Raw genomic sequence first — 16,327 nt, 5'->3', positions numbered from 1 at the left:
AAAGAATTCTTGGAAATGAAATATATAACTGACAAAATTAAAAAATTGGGGAAAAGATTGAAAAGAATAAGGTTAAAGACTATGCTGGTGAACTGTAAGGTGAAGTCAGAGAAATCTTCCCTGGCAGCCAAAAGGCTAAAATGGGAAATTGGAGAGAACAGTGAGAGACACGGACACTAAATCCAGAAAATCCAGTGAGGAACCCCAGAAATAAGGCTATGGGGGTAAGGAATATAGTCAAAGAAACAGCACAGAATGGGCTTATTTAAAAGAAGAAAAAGCCTTGGTGAGAATACTGAACTTGAAGGAAAAATCAGAAAATCCTAAGAGCTTTCAGAGAGACAAGATGGATTACTGACAAAACGAACACATGTCTCACTGACCACTGGATGTTAGAAGTAATGGAATAATGCCTTCAAAGTTCTCAGGGGAAGAGATATTGAACCGACAGCCACCTTATCAATCAAATATAAAGGAAAAAGGAGGAGGAAGAAGAGGAAAAGCAAATCAGAGAAAATAAAAAAAGACATTTGGGGCATGAAAGGATGTCACGGGAGTTACCATCACCCCATATGGAAAAATCCTCATAGAGGTACTTCAGCCAAGTAAGAAAGAACACAGAACCAGGGGATAATGTGGGGCACAGTGGCACCCGAGATAGCTCAGAAGAAGTGAGGATGCTAGGCAAGGATCTGTCAGCCTTTGACTCTGGGAAGGTGTAGGGTTACATTTCCTTTGTGTGCTCTGCTTGCACTGTGGCTCTACCGGGAATTCCATTTAAATGATTTCAGTTTCATCAATATTGTTTATTAGTGTTTGAAATGAATTTAAACACAAAGCACGGATAATTTAAGTATAAGTTAAGAATGGAATGTGATTATAACAACTATCAATGAACTAAAATTATATAATAAGAATGTGGAAGGAGAGGGAATGCAAGAGGTGGAGAGAGGCAAGCATGCCAGTTTCCTTATCTTTCATAATGGGAAGTTAAGAGAAGTTGTCTACTGTGAATAAACTAAGAAATAGATATCACATATTAAACACTACCAACAAGAATAATACAACCAACAAAAATTCAGTATGTAAATTTAACATTTTACTGTGTGCTTTCATTTCTTCTATCATTTCAATAGATTAGAAAAATAAGCCTGATAATAACATCTGTAAAAGGCATTTTGACCTTACAATGTGATTTTGCCTGTGTGCACATCTTCTGTAGGGCTTTTGACAAATATTATCTTTCTGTGCACTTCAAACCTCAGGAGGTCTTTTCAGTGGAGGGAGCTGGCCTCCCGTTGTGAAGACACGCTCATCAGGCCATGAGCGTGCCTTCACTAGGAGACGATGGATATGATTTTGCATAGATTGTGGTGATGGTTTCATGGGTATAGATTTATCTTCAAATGCATGCATTCCATATGTTTAGAACCATGCCTCAATAAAATTTTTTTTTAAAAAAAGGAAGTAACCTTTTCTAAGGCTTACTGTTGGGTCATGCCATAGGACCAGGGTTTCTCAACCTTAGCACCGCTGACATTTTGAGCTGAATAATTACTTGTGTCTTTGGGTAGGGGTGGCAGAAGAGAGGCTTGCTGTGCATTCTAGGGTGTTTAAGAGCATCCTTGGCCTCTACGCCAGTAGACCCCTCTCCCCCTCCCTCAGTTGTTAAACCCAAAATGTCTCCAGACATTGACAAATGCCCCTAGAGAATAAACAACCTGCTTGAGAACTGCTGCCATAGGGAATTCCTAGCTCTGAGAACCTGAACCAAAGGACCTCTTTGTCCTCTCCCACTTAAACGCTTTGTCTCTGAACTGTTGAGAAGGGATCAGCATTTTGCATACATGGATCTGGTCTTCCTTAACACTTTCTTCCATCTCAGGCAATTTTCTTTATGTTCAGTGCAATTCAACCAATATTTTTGGATGCCAACTCTGTCAGGCACTGGGTCCAGTGCCCACATCTCTAGTTGACAAATTTTCCTTTTTCAGGGAAATGAATCATGACAGATCCCCTTGATATTCCTCTCCCCGATAAGATTTCCCTCTCTAGTAGAAATTCACACATTTCCTTTAGCCTTAGGTACAGATCTTGTCAGTTGTTAGGGATGGCATAGAGTTTTAGTAAAGCCTTTAAATTTCCATATTTTAAAATGAAGTAATGAGAAAACATTACTTTGTAGAATACAGCAAGTAAAACTGAAAATGGCAATCATAAATAATATCTGGTTAATAAAAAATGTGAACTAAGTCACACTTGATGTGCATATTTGTTACAATTCAAATATGACAGGATTACATTCCTGAAAGAGTCTACAGACCACATTATATCCTAGATGTCAAAACTAGACAGCAGCACTTTTGAGTGGAAAATTTGATCCAGCATTTTTGAGATTTTAAGAAGTATCTTAAGACTATTAAGTTCAACTCTTAGGAACTACAATGCATTTCTTTTCTATCAAAAAAATGGGATTTTCAAGTGTACTGAAATGCAAATGGTGAGTTGCCCTATTCTTATAAATGGTATGAATCACTTTCCTCCACAGTGAAATGTATTTTTAATTAAATTTTTTCTTTAAGGCAATTCTCATTTTTTAAAAAGTATATCTATGAAGGTATACTGTTAAGAGTTGCATCTTCTCCCCAGAGATAATCATGGTAATAAAAAAGTAAACAGAATCCCTGCTGGTGTTAAAATTTGAAATGCAGCATATTTTCATGAAAGTATAGCTATGCATAAGTAATGACCTTACTTACTGGGATAAAGTCTGAGAACCACAGTGGACTGTGACTTGGGTACAGCTCTGACCTTTTATAGCTATGGTGGATGAGCCTCCATATTGGCTCCTGTAGCTTCAGACTGAGTGTATTACAGGCCACTGTGGGAGGCTAGTGCACTCTTGTCCCTGACCTTGTACGTAGACACATACATGCACACTGATGACACTCTCCCACAGAACTTTTCCTATAACTTCAAAAGTAGTATCTTTTCATTGACAGGAGAATGTCTTATCTCTACCTTGAAAGTTATAGACTTGTGTTATGCTACTGTCACTCTTTGTACAAATGCCTAAACAAGCCATTATTTACTGATATACTCTTAGCTTCCATCAATAATTAATGTAGGAAATGAACATAGGAAAATATTTTTTGGTAAAACTTATATTCATATTTTCACTCCTTCAGCAGTTGAGATGTCCACTGTAGGCACAGTGCTATGCTAAGCTTTTCCCTAGGATATATCCCTGGGGACACAATCTTTCTCCCTGATAAATCAAGTAACCTTATTTACAGAATAAGTTTCAATTTGGTGTTTCCTTTTTACTTTTCCTAGCCGGAAGAACAGAGCTATTCATAGCTTATTGCAGCAAGTACCTCTACTAAACTCAATTTTCTTGAAGTTTTCTCTCCTGTTACATTATTCTTGACCTTGTATTCTTTTGTGGCTTACGTTATGTGCCTTAGAAGTATTTTTTGGAAATATTTGGTCTAAAAATTCCTTTGTTAGGTGTTTCATCATTACTGTCCTAATATGCCTGACTTTTGATGAAGTCACTTCAGTTCCGTCAGCATGAATTTCTTCCAACGATTTCCTTATGAAATTAAGGCAGTTGGATACAGTGTTTCCCCAGTGTTTGTCCATGGGCTGGCTGCAACCATCATAGTGAGCACGTTTTCAGAGCCTTCAGGCATGTTATAGCCTTCCCTCTGGGCTGGGGCCAAGGCACCAGGTGCTGCTGGGACCTACCCGGATTTGGGAACCTCTAGATCAGATGTCCTTTGGCTTTATGGATTTATGATGCTGTTGGAGCCTTGGCCCCTGGGAGTGGTATATAAACCAGCAGCTAGGGAAAGAGCGGCAGCCACGGATTATACTGCCACTGATGGGGGATGGGGAATGCCTCAGGTCACCAAGTTTTTGCAGACTTCCCCTCAGACATGTGCTGTGTTCTTCTCTCTGGGCTCCTGCATACTCTGTGCACACCTCCATTGAGCATTTATCTCACGGTACTTTTATCTGTGAGTGCACACCTTTGTATACTCCACTTACCTCAAATGAAATCTGTTAACATAGAAAATGTGAATGTCAATCTCTGTAACACCAGAGCCATGCATATAGTAGGCATCCAATAAATGCTTGAATTAATGAATGAACTATTGAAAGAAATCACTCAGCGACCCCTGTGACAGGCTTCAAAAACAGTGGAAAACTACCAGTGACAGATTAGAAGGATGTTTGGGTGGCAAGTGAAAGTTAAGCCCTTAGTTTGTTGGTTCAGTGTCACTCACCTCCTTCGAAGTGTCCCTGAGGCCTCTTTTGTTTTGAAGCTCTGGCTTGATATGGGCAAGGCCCTTAACTTTTCTTATTCTTAGTGGTATCATCATAAGATCCTTTGGGACAAAACTAATACACCTAGTTAAAGCACCATACTAAAATAGACTGTTATTTGCTGTGATTCTCTCAAGACTGAGTCTATATTATTCTATTAAGACAAAGAAAGGATTTTCTCAGTAGCCCTTGGTTGATTCCACTGTTTACTCTTTTTAAAGTAAAAAAAGATAGTCACAAATTAAGTCTGATATTCATTCACAAACATCCACTTTATAGTGCTTTATAATCATTTCCTGTCATTACTGGCTCATGTATTCCTAGCACAATATACCATGCTGTCCTTTTTAATATATTGATACTTATATAATTAGAAAAATAAATAATTAATATAGGAAAAAGTTCTATTTCTTAAGAGTTAATCGTTTGATAGAAAAGTACCCTGAAAATAAGGAGCTAGACATTCAACAATTTTAAATTTGTCATCAAGATTTCTGATCTGGGTTTTAATTCAGATATTTTAGTGCTTTCCTGCATTAATCACCTTATTTCGTTTATTTTTGTGTGTGAAGTAATAGGTTTAATTTGCTGACGTTTAAATACTGAGGGCACTTTCTTAGTATAGAGTAATTTATTGTCCTTTCAAATTGTAATCACCATGTATCAGATTTTTATTTAGTGTTAATTAAGGTGATTATTTCATGACTGAGATTTTTTGGAATTTCAAAGACCAGCTATGATTTTAACAATTATCACTTTACCTACCAATAAGAACTTTAACTTTCTTGTAGCAATGAGATAACCCCAAATTCTCTCACTTGATGTATAAGTAGGTGTAATGCAACATAATGGTGTATGTAAGTAGGCGTGGAGGGGCCAATCATGGCTATGGAGGGAAGGGTGCCTCTTCTCATTATAATAAACAAGCATATTTCCAGCAGCTAAGAGAGCAGATCTACTTTGAGTGGTAGAATATTACCTACAGATAGCTACAGTTTAAGTGGGACTTAGCCCAGAAGCTCCCATGTGATAAAAACATTTATTCCACAGCTTCTCCCTATAGGCTGTCAGGAAGGTACTGGCATTTTCATCCAGTAATAGCTTTTCTACTGGGTTCTGAACATTAAAAATATTAGAGTAAAATAAGTCTTCTTGTATGTTGTACAAGATTTAAATTAGTAGGCACAAATTGACAGGGTGAAATCATATGACCAAATAATGAAACAAATTCTTTCAATATTTGGTTTTGATTTATCTGTCTTTGGATTTATGTTGGGGAAATGTAGAACCAAAGCAACTATATACAAGTTCTTTTTATATGAAATGCCTGCCATGGAATAACAGTATTTTATGAGTACATGCGGTAAGCAAAACCTGTCATCTCTGAATATTATTAATTATAGACTTGAAATTTTTATTAAGAATTCTGGGATGCTAGAGGGCTTCCAGGTAAAAGTGAAATCTGGCTCCTTTGGTGATGCTTGTAGACTCCTACTATCTCAAGCTGACCTTGTTAATGACAATAGAGTATAGTTCAAGGTTCTCATCTCCATGTTGGGGATAGGCTAAAGGTATGTGGTGAAAAAAAGCAAAAGTCATGATTTTTGTCTTCACATCTGCTCTGTTCTTCCACCTCACATACACTCAGTTTTGAATCTGCTTAATATGCTTTCCAACAGAAAATCCTGCTAAACTCTTTCTCTGGGACCCATGTTGCCTGGGTTTCTTCCCAGTTCTGCACATATCATGTACTTCTCTAATCCAGGAAGAAACTGTCTAAATTTCAGTTGTGATCCTAATGCTACCCAGGACTTTAACAAGCCTAATCTAACATTTCCACCTTGGTCACTAGAATGTGACAATATTTTGTGTTTGGCACAGCCGTCATAACATCTTCTTAACCACCTAAAAGCACTCTACATAGTTAGTTTCAGATGTTTGGCTTTTAATTTTCTAAATCTTAAGAACTCGCAGATTTCTTTTAGCTTAATCTGCCAACCTTCTTTTTAATCTACAGATAATCCACACGTTTGCACCCAATGAACTGCATTTTGCTTTAGGTATGTATTCAATCAGGTATGAATTCAGGAGGTACATTCAATCAGAATCTTTGAAAGTTAAATATTCTTAAATTCGCAAGTGGCCGGAAAAACTCTTCCTCAAATTTATTTTAATGAACTTTGAGAGTGGAGGGAGATACACTTGGCTACTAAAGCCCAAGCCAGTATCCTCCTGTCTCAGCTTCAAATGGCACAGGAAACCCCCTTCAGATTTCCAACACACTCTCTCAGAATAGAACTCATTTCTCTGCCACAGAACATGCTTCAGCTCCTTGCTGAAGACCAACAGGAGGCACAGCAGATGTATTAGTAAATCACAGAAACTTCCCAACTATAGAGAAATACAGCCATATAACATTGATGCAGAAGTGTGACTGTGGGTGTGCTGTGGCCCCTGACTAATGGAGACTAGGCCAAGAAACTGGGTGTCAGGTTGCCCCATTACTAGAACAATTGACAGTCATAGATGGTTGGAGAGATCAGCTAATACAGACTAGAGGAAATGTTTGACATAGGGGTTAGCAATGGGCAGCCAGGGAATGTTTAGATGTTACTCTAGTGAGACAGTTAGTTGAGGTTACAGCACAGGCAGGAAGGACTGGAATGGCCTGGAGAGTCTCAAATAGAGGAGAGGGTTGGGACAAGTGGAACCAATAGATCAAGCATGAGGACAAAAGCTTTGGAGTTCTGTGGGTCTCTGAGCTTCAGGCAGAGCGAGCTCCAGCACCATGCAAATCCCCTGAGGAGAGACGTTTCTCTGGTAGCAGTATCAGCTCGGAGGCTCGTGTGGGCAGAGCCTGCTTCAGTCAGTAGGCTTCTCTGGCCCTGGATATTTGCTTGCCAAAGGGAGCTCAGGCCTTTGTCCTGAGCTTGCTTCCTGGAAAGATCTGAAATTATTGTTTTCCCACCAGCATTTGACTTCAGAAAGAAGATCCATGTCTGCTTTGAGAACACTGCCATCCTGTCCATGCAGTCCATGAGTTTGGTATATTAATCTAAGAAAGAGTTTTCAACTTTTAGTAAGCAACAACCTGGGACAATTGCTAAAAATGTAGGTTCTTAGGCTGCTACTCAGGAGGGAGATACCAGGTGTTAAAGGTGGGGCCTGAATTTCAAGCAACACCTGAATGGCTTCTCATGCATGCTTTAGAAACAATTTGAGAAACACTAGTGTAAAAGGAACTGATTTTTCTTCATTTTAGAAAATATTCCTCTAGTGACATTATGGATGTTAATAACAGAGCATTACCTAAGGCCTGCAAAACATCTCAGGACCTGAAATGGTGAGTTCTGTGTATCATAGAGTAGACAGAGGAAACAATTTCATGATATAAATGTGATATAAGAATTGACCAGTTCTCATTACCTCAGAATGAGAGACTGAGAGTCAACTGTTTTGGAACCACTTTTCAGTGAAAACTCAGCACAGTACTGAAGAAGAAGAAGAAAGTTGGGGGACTCACTTAAGACTTTATCATGAAGCTATAATAATTAAGACAGTAGGAATCGGCAAAAGAATAGACATATAGTTCATGGAACAGAATATACAGCCCAGAAACAGATGCACATAAATATAGTCAGCTGATCTGTGATAAAGCAACAAAGGCAGTTCAACAAAAGACAGTCTTTTCGACAAATGGTGCTGGAACAACTGGGTATTTATATATAAAATATGTACCTAGGCACAAACTTTACATCTTTCATAAAAACTAACTCAAAATGGACCATAAGGTTAATTGTAAAATGCAAAACTATAAGACTTCTGAAAGAAAACACAAGAGGAAATCTAGGTGACCTTGGAATTGTTGGTGAGTTTTGAAATACCAAACTGAAAGCAAAATCCATGAAAGAAAAAATTGACAGTTTGCTCTTTATTACAATTAAAAACTTCTTGTGGACATTACTCATAAGAGAATGAAAACACAAGCCACAAACTGAAAAAAAAGTATATGAAAAGATGTTCAACATTATTTATCATTATGAAATTGCAAAATAAAATAATTATGAGATACCACTCCACACCCATTAGAATGCCTAAAATCCAAATAACTTTCAGTGTGAATTGCTGGTGAGGATGAAGGCAACAAGAACCCTCATTCATTTCTAATGGGATTGCAGAATGGTTCAGACACTTTGGAAAGCAGTTTGACCATTTCTTACAGAGCTAAACATAGTTTTTCTGATAGCATTCAGCAGTTGAGCTTCTAGGTATTTACCCAACAGATTTGAAAGCTTATCTGCACAAAAACCTACATGCAGAATGTTAATAGAACCTTTATTCATAATCACCAAAAATGGGAAGCACACAAGATGTCCTTTAATAGATGAGTGGATAAACAAATTTGGTACATCCATATACTAGAGTATTACTCAGTGGTAAACAATTTGAGCTATTAAGCTATGAAAATATATGGATGCATCTTAAACACATATTGCTAAGTGAAAGAAGCCAAGCCAAATGGCTACATACTTTATGACAGTGTCGAAAAGGCAAAATATATAGGGATAGTAAAAAGATATGTAATTTCCAAGGGTTTGGGGGGAACAAGAGATGTTTTAGCGCAGTGAAATTATTCTGTCTGATACTATAAGGGTGGATACATGCCAGTATGCATTTATTAAAGCCAATACAATTTTTCAGCACAGAGTGAGTCTTCATATATGTAAATTAAACAGAAATATTTAGGTCAAGGGATTCCAGGATTGAATGCAGAGCAGAAAACAGTTGAATTGTATTACAAATGTATGATGGAACCTCACTGAGGAGGATGGGGTGAGTGGGGTTGCTGACCTTAATAACTTTACAAATGAGTAGGGTCTGTAAAACTCAAGGCAGGAAACTATGTTCTAGTTGATCAAGTTGCATCACATGGGGCACAGGTTAATAACAATTCTTATATATATATATATACTGAAATAGACCAATCCAGTAAATATATGGCACACGGTGGGGCTACATTTCTTACTTTGGTGTTGGTCAGACAAGCAAAGGGAGGAAGCTAAAATGATCCATGGTAATGAGCTGGGTTGGAAACATCAGTATAAACTCATGTTTAGTTTAATATAGATCGTAACACTCAGGAATCTTTTATAATATGTGTCTATACACAAGCTAGTACACACATATATATATTTCCTTGTTCTGCAAGCTGAAAGGGCCAAGAAACCACAGCATCTGAGTGTTAATGAACACACATAGTAATGGGATCTTAGTTTCTACGACCATTTTTCAATAAAAGAGCCAGGGCTCCTTGGAGACTGATTCTAGAACTAGAGCAGGAAATATACAGCATGAGCCTGGAGCATCTTGTAGTGCCAAAGAGTAAGGAAGTATCCAAGAAAAAAATCCTTAGCGATGAGGTATGTTGAAAAGATGCAAGAACCAACTGAAGTAGCTTCCATTGGTCAAAGCTGGACAATGTAAACAGCAAAGCAAATTTGTATTGGTTTATAACCCTAGGTTTAAAATAAATGTCTGTAAGTCCTTCCTTATATAAATAATTGAATAAATAAATGGGGGAGAATAAATAAATCTCTCATGCAGAATTCCAAGTGATTTATAACTGCTCCACATTTAATTAAGAGGCGCATTAGTGATTCCACTCCTTAAGCTCCGAATGCACACAGTGCTTCCTTCCAAACAGTACTCCATGGAAAGGGGAAAAGTGAATTTGTTGTGGAGGAACCTGACAAATACTACCTCAGCCAGATAAGTAAAGTTAAAGTCAACACTGATGTCATTGTTAATAGTATATTTCCTTTGGATGAAAATGTCACTTTAGCTCTATAGTCTTCCTCCTAAAAACACACAGTCTACTCATGAGAAAAGCATCAGACAAATCCCAGTGGAGGGACATTCTGCAACAAACCCAACCTCGCCTCCATAAAATTGTTAAGATCATCCAAAACATAGAGCCTAAAAACTGTTACAGCCAAGAGGGGGCATGGGACATGATAACTAGATGTACTTTGTATCCTTGGTAGGGTCCTGAAACAGGAAAAGGACATTAGGGAAAAACTAAGGAAATCTGAGCCAACTATGGACTTTAGTTAATAATGATGTATCAATATGGATTTTTTAATTACAAACATACACCATAGTTGTGTAAGACATTTATAATAGAGGAAATCAGGTATGGGATAAATGGGGACTCTAATACTATTTTCACAATTTTCTGTAAATTTAAAACTGTTCAAAAATAAAACGTTAATTCAAAAAAAGTTTACAGTGTGTGCGATGTATATGCACATGTCTCTTTTGCACTGGCCAGGCTAAGCATGATCTCATCAGGTAAGAAAGAGGCTATCTTCTGAAACCTCTGCCAGTACTTCAAGACCGGGAATTCCACTAGATGCCTTCCTTTTGTTATCTCATTTGGTCTCCACCGCAACCCCACAGAGATAGTATTTTTCTTCACATCCATGAATAAAGAGGCTGATGCTGTCAGAAAATGGGAAGCTTGTCAGATTTCTGTATCTAGTATGTAAGATTTGAGTGGAAAAGAAATCGTGTGATTTCTATGATACAAGCTATGATACATCACTCTTGGTGGTCTAACAATTTTTCCTCTTTATATTTCCTTTCCACATTGTTAGATAACAGGAAGAATTTAAAACCATGTTGTTAGCTAGAATTAAATCATTCTTTATTGCTCTGTTCTCAAAATGTATCTTTTAATCCCTTCAGGCCACCATTTCATTAATGCATCTTTGAAACTAAACTCAAAGTAATTTAGGCATCTCAAATATTCCTAAAGTTGTCTTCTCACAATCTCAATGATGTCCATTACTCAGTTTAGTATTGAGTATTGAAGGTTGAGTATTAAATTTAATATTTAGCATTCCAATTTAAATTCAGTATTTTTCACTACCTTTTAAATATGATCTGAAGATATCTTGGAAAGAAAAACAGAATAAAATCAATTTGAAAAAGTCCAGACAGAATTATGAGGGGATAAACAAGTACTTTAACCATAAAAGTTAATACAGTTGTTAAAATTCATCATGAAAGCTGCCACTTACTTGTCTGGTTGCCAAGAAAAACAAGGAAATGTGATTAAATTATATGTCTCCTTTGAGGAGAGAACATACAAATTTCTCAGAGAGGCAAAACTCTTCTTTGTCCCATATTCTGAAATAATTTATTATTTAGGCATATCAAGGGGGTCAAACAAAAGAATTGTTCACAAGAATTTCGTAGCCATATGGAAATACAATTTATATGGTTGTTTCTCCTAAAACCTGATTTAAAGATTGAAGCCATAATCATAAAAGGCAATTCAATGCACAGTTATTTGAGATGACATGTATATGGTAGGATATTCCAAATTCTAATTCACTTTGAGAATATGTTAGACCAACCAGAGTAGTGTATCATAGCTTGTCCCTACAGGTATCCTTTCTAAATATTATCTCTCTTATCTGGGTTTCTGTGAGTAGCCGGGTCTCAGAGAGAGCAAAGCATATTATTTAATGTGATCTATACTAGTGATTGATTCCTTGACCACATATTTCTTTCAAGGTAACTTCTATGTCCCAAGATGCCCTGTTCATTCAGTGAACAGATATCTGCTCTCATGAACGTAAGTCCTAGGGAGAGACAGAAAATAAGGAAATAAATCATCAGGATGCTGTCAGACAGTAAAAGGTACCACGCAGGAAAAAACCCAGGGTAATGAGAGAGAGAGAGAGAGAGAGAGAGAGAGAGAGAGAGAGAGGTGGGATGGAAAGGAGCACGTGGGATCGAGCAGGGGGGCAGAGTGATGAGAAAAGGCCTGTCTGAACTTCAGAGGGGCCAGGGAGAAATGAGGAAGCCAGGCAGGAGAATACCCGAAGGAAGGTGATCTGTTCCTGGAAGGAGAGGACAGAACATGCCCATTTACTTCCTGTTTTAGGGACTACTAGGTTGAAGAACAACAACATTGAAATGGTAAGATATAAATTTTCAGGAAAGGATGCTAAGGCTCATCCTAGCATTATACCTTTTAACATCTGTTCAGCAAGAAGCCTTTTTGCATCCCCTGATAGCTTTTAAAAGAGTAGTTTGATAAGACAGAGAATTGTGTCCTTGAAAGATGTAAATAGACTTATACTTTTCTTGGAATATTTTTCCATAAGGTGAGAAAGATATAATGGAAACAAACTTTCTTATTCTAAAGAAAAAAAAATTGGATGAGAGACATAAATTGGCTGCTTATTAAAATAAAATTTTTCATATGATTAGCATGTATAATGTCGGGGGGCACAGGGAGGGCTGTACAACACAGAGAAGACAAGGAGTGACTCTACAGCATCTTGCTATGCTGACAGACAATGACTGTAATGGGGTTTGTGGGGGGGACTTGGTGAAGGGGGAGCCTAGTAAACATAATGTTTTTCATGTAATTGTAGATTAATAATAAAATAAATGAATGAATGAATGAATAAACAAAATTTTTCAATGCTAGGAATAATACTAATGGCACTAATAATACTAATAATACAAGGCAGTAATGAATGAGCCTAGTAAATTAATGGACCTACCATTGTAAAAACTAAAATGTATTAGTCATCCTAATTATATTTTTAATTTATCTACAGGAAATCATCTCTGAACCAAAGGATAAGATGAGGAAAATAATCCCAATGGCCAATGGCAAGGATTAGATGTTAGCAGAAAGAAGTATTTAAGGAGGGCCTTTTCCTTACCTAGCAAGAAGCTCAGGACCATGAATTCTGAAGCATATTTCCTAGAACTAGAAATCTTCCTGTTATTATTCAAAGGTTATGCCCCACACCATTCATCAAGTACGTATATCCCAAACAGTTCTAGAGCTAAGCCTAGTGCCTCCCATGAAGGTGTATTTTAAACTTTTTTAAAGTTACAAAGCATTTGTTAGAAAATACTTAATAAAATAAACTCTTCATTTAATATAACTTAGAACTGTAAACTAATTTAGACAGTTTCTTCTGTATGCTTCTTCACCTAAAAATGTTTTTTCTTTTCCAGTTATATTTCTCACGTTCAGGGGGTGCATTTTGCCACAAAATGTTTTCATTCAGTCAGGTTTGCCAGGTCCTTTAGCTAAAAGATCTGCCTATGCCACACCATGTGAGAAGCCACAAAATAGTGTATATGGCAATAGAAACCAGCACTATACTTTGTTATTTGCAATGAGGGTCTCAACACCTCTGCTCTACTATTGTTTACAGTATTTAAATTGTCTTTTTGTTGTCTTCTTAAAGTTGCTGAGCTTTCCATACATTTCCTTTCTTATTTAATCTTAGAAGTCATATTATTTTCCAATAGTTTGTTCATCATTCACTTGTCTCTAAGGCCTTCACAGGGAAGATCTGTTTCTACCATTGTGTCCCTAATACCTCAGCCAGTTCCTGGCTTTCTAGCAGTGCTCAGTAAATGATCGCTGAGTGAGACAATGAATGAATGACTAGACAGATGGATGAGGCTCCACTCTGCTGTTACACATTTATAGCTCCACTTGCTGGACTAGATCCGTGCTGTTTGTGATATCTAAAATATATTCTAGACAGATTTTTTTATTTCATGAGTTTTTATTTTTAATATCCAAAAATGATGAATTAGTTAATTCTACATTTGCTTATATCATTGGCTGAATTTGGACTATATATTAATGTTTAGAATTAAATCATTTGCATATATTCCAAGTTTTTTTTTACTCCCTGAGAGAGACTAAAAGCATAATAATACATGGATAGCTTTCACATTCACAAAATGCTTCTTTTCATAGTAAACGGTGAACTCTAAAAAGAAACATCATTTCCATCTTCACCATGCAAAAGAAGAAAACAAAAAGACTTGCATTTTGGATGCAACAAAAGATAGCATTATTATTTTCATCCTATAGGAACCTTGTGTCACCCTAATATCATTATATGTGTATCACTTGTGTATTTTCTGTGTGAGAACAAGAGGAAAAATGTTTAAACTGAAATGACTCCTAATCAATGAAATGCCTACCATTCCTCTGTCTTCCCTGAGATTCATCGGTAATAGACACCTGTGGCTTGTGTTCCTGGTTTCAACTTGACTTCTAAGCATCTTTTGAAATAAAAACCAAAACAAGTTCCTTATCTAAGCAACACACTCCCTGTTAGTGGTTTGATTTAGATGCCAGGAAATGCTCGCACTGGTCTTAAATTAAGTTGGTAGATGAATGTGTGCTCATTTAAATTTATCCCTTATGAGGAACAAAACTTAGACTGTGGTATTTTCATAAGAAAAATATTTCATGCCAGTGGAATTTATTATTTTATCCCAACATTATAAACTGTACCCTTAACTATTTGTGATTTAAAATTGTCACTCTTTTTTTGTCTCTGCAGTTTAAGCAACTTTTCTCAAAATCTTAAATGTTTTTGCTGTTTTATTTTTAAAACTGAGAAGAATTCTGCCTGGAATAAAGAAGTAGATGAAAGATAAGGTATAGAGAAAACTCTAATTCTTGAACTTGTATTACATTTTCTGATTTTTTTATAAAAAGTTTTTCTTTGAATATCCTATATGTTTGGGATCCATCATTAGAAAATTCAAAAACATATTGATAATATAAGACAAGGTATAGGAAAGTTGTGATAGCAATAAAGGAATATATAAGACATTATCATTAATGATACCATTACTAATCAAATCTAAAATTTAGGACTAGATGACCTAAGTCATAAGAAATTTTAGTCTCTTGGTAAGAAATGTAGAAGCAAGAATGCAAAACTGTTTTCTTTTATTCCATTCTATTATATATCTCAGAACAGCCCTTAACCTTGCTGACCACAATGCATGATTTTGTTTTTAAGAAAATGCCATCCTCAGGATAACTCCAAGGCTCTGTATTGCATATTGACTCCTCTTCTTAGGTTTTCAGTAATGTGCCGTCTTTGATTTCAAAAGCAAATCCAATTGTAAGGAAGTAGAAGTTCCATTTCCGCTGTTTAGATATGGCAAGTTCTTCTTCCTGTAATAATAAATGCATCTTCCATAGTACATAAATATATATGGTATGTGTGTAAATCTCAAATTCAGGCATTTTCCATTTCTAGCCCATTTCTATTCATTAAAGTAATAAATCCTTGTAGAAGGTACCATGATGTTTGCACACCTTTTCTTTATTTGTACTATGGTTCTTGTCCACAATTGGACCACGATGGGGAGGTGCCCAGAAAGTGGCCCTGTTGTGCAACAGGATGCCTCCTGCAATGAGGGCCTGTGCAGGATGTAAATGATCATACCGAGCTAACTTTTAAGACGTGCTCACTTTCAAACACTATGCTAAGAGCTTTCCAACAGTCCTCTGAGATTGATATAACCATTTCATTCCTGAAGTACAGATGAGGAAGCAGGCTGTGAGGTTAAACAAACATTGATTGTTGTCATTCCTCTTCTTTGCTGACACACTGCACTGTCCATAGCACCTAGCATGGTACCAGGCATATAACAGCATCTGTAAAACAGATGGATGAAAACGTGCAGTAACTTGTCCTGGCAAATGGCAAAGCCTTGAAAGCATCCATGGCATCTCATTCCAGACCCATTCACCTGACCTTAAAAATCATGTCAGAGGGAAGCTGTTCAAATCATCCAAGAGAAACTAGCCCAGAAACCAAAATGGGAGCAAAAAGGGCCTGAGGGCAAAAGGAGTAAAAACCAGGGAAGGTGTGGAGGTACAAACAAGTCTAAGGCAGGAAAGGCGAAGGCAATAAGCTGAGCTGGAGAGAAGAGAGGCATCACAGCTGCTCCAGCTGTTCCTTAGCTTTGCCAGCAACAGTTAAAAGGTGACAGCTGGGCATGCATTTTCCCACTCACACCCTAAAGGCCAAGAGCCCTGGACTTTCCAGGGACATGTGGCCACTGAATCGTCCATTGCGTATGGGCAGGGAGATGGGAAGAAGCCTCTGGAAGCAGTGGTGTGCACTCAGAGGTA

General features: G+C 37.1%; 1 protein-coding gene and 1 long non-coding RNA gene across 2 annotated transcripts in view; one reads left to right on the top strand and one right to left on the bottom strand.

The window, feature by feature from the left end:
• The window catches only part of NXPH2 (neurexophilin 2), a 102,147-nt gene that overhangs the window by 12,089 nt on the left and 73,731 nt on the right, over positions 1-16,327 (top strand). The gene's annotated exons all lie outside the window — the stretch shown is intronic.
• The window catches only part of LOC118972835 (uncharacterized), a 34,377-nt gene continuing 33,119 nt past the window's right edge, over positions 15,070-16,327 (bottom strand). Inside the window, exon 3 of the long non-coding RNA XR_005061944.2 lies at positions 15,070-15,361. This is a non-coding gene — a long non-coding RNA (uncharacterized lncRNA). The remainder of the gene's footprint in view (positions 15,362-16,327) is intronic.

This window comes from Manis javanica, chromosome 7, assembly GCF_040802235.1.
Source record: "Manis javanica isolate MJ-LG chromosome 7, MJ_LKY, whole genome shotgun sequence".
NCBI lineage: Eukaryota > Metazoa > Chordata > Mammalia > Pholidota > Manidae > Manis > Manis javanica.
The sequence above is the reverse complement of the archived record's forward strand: the minus strand, read 5'-3'. Positions and strand labels throughout refer to the sequence as shown.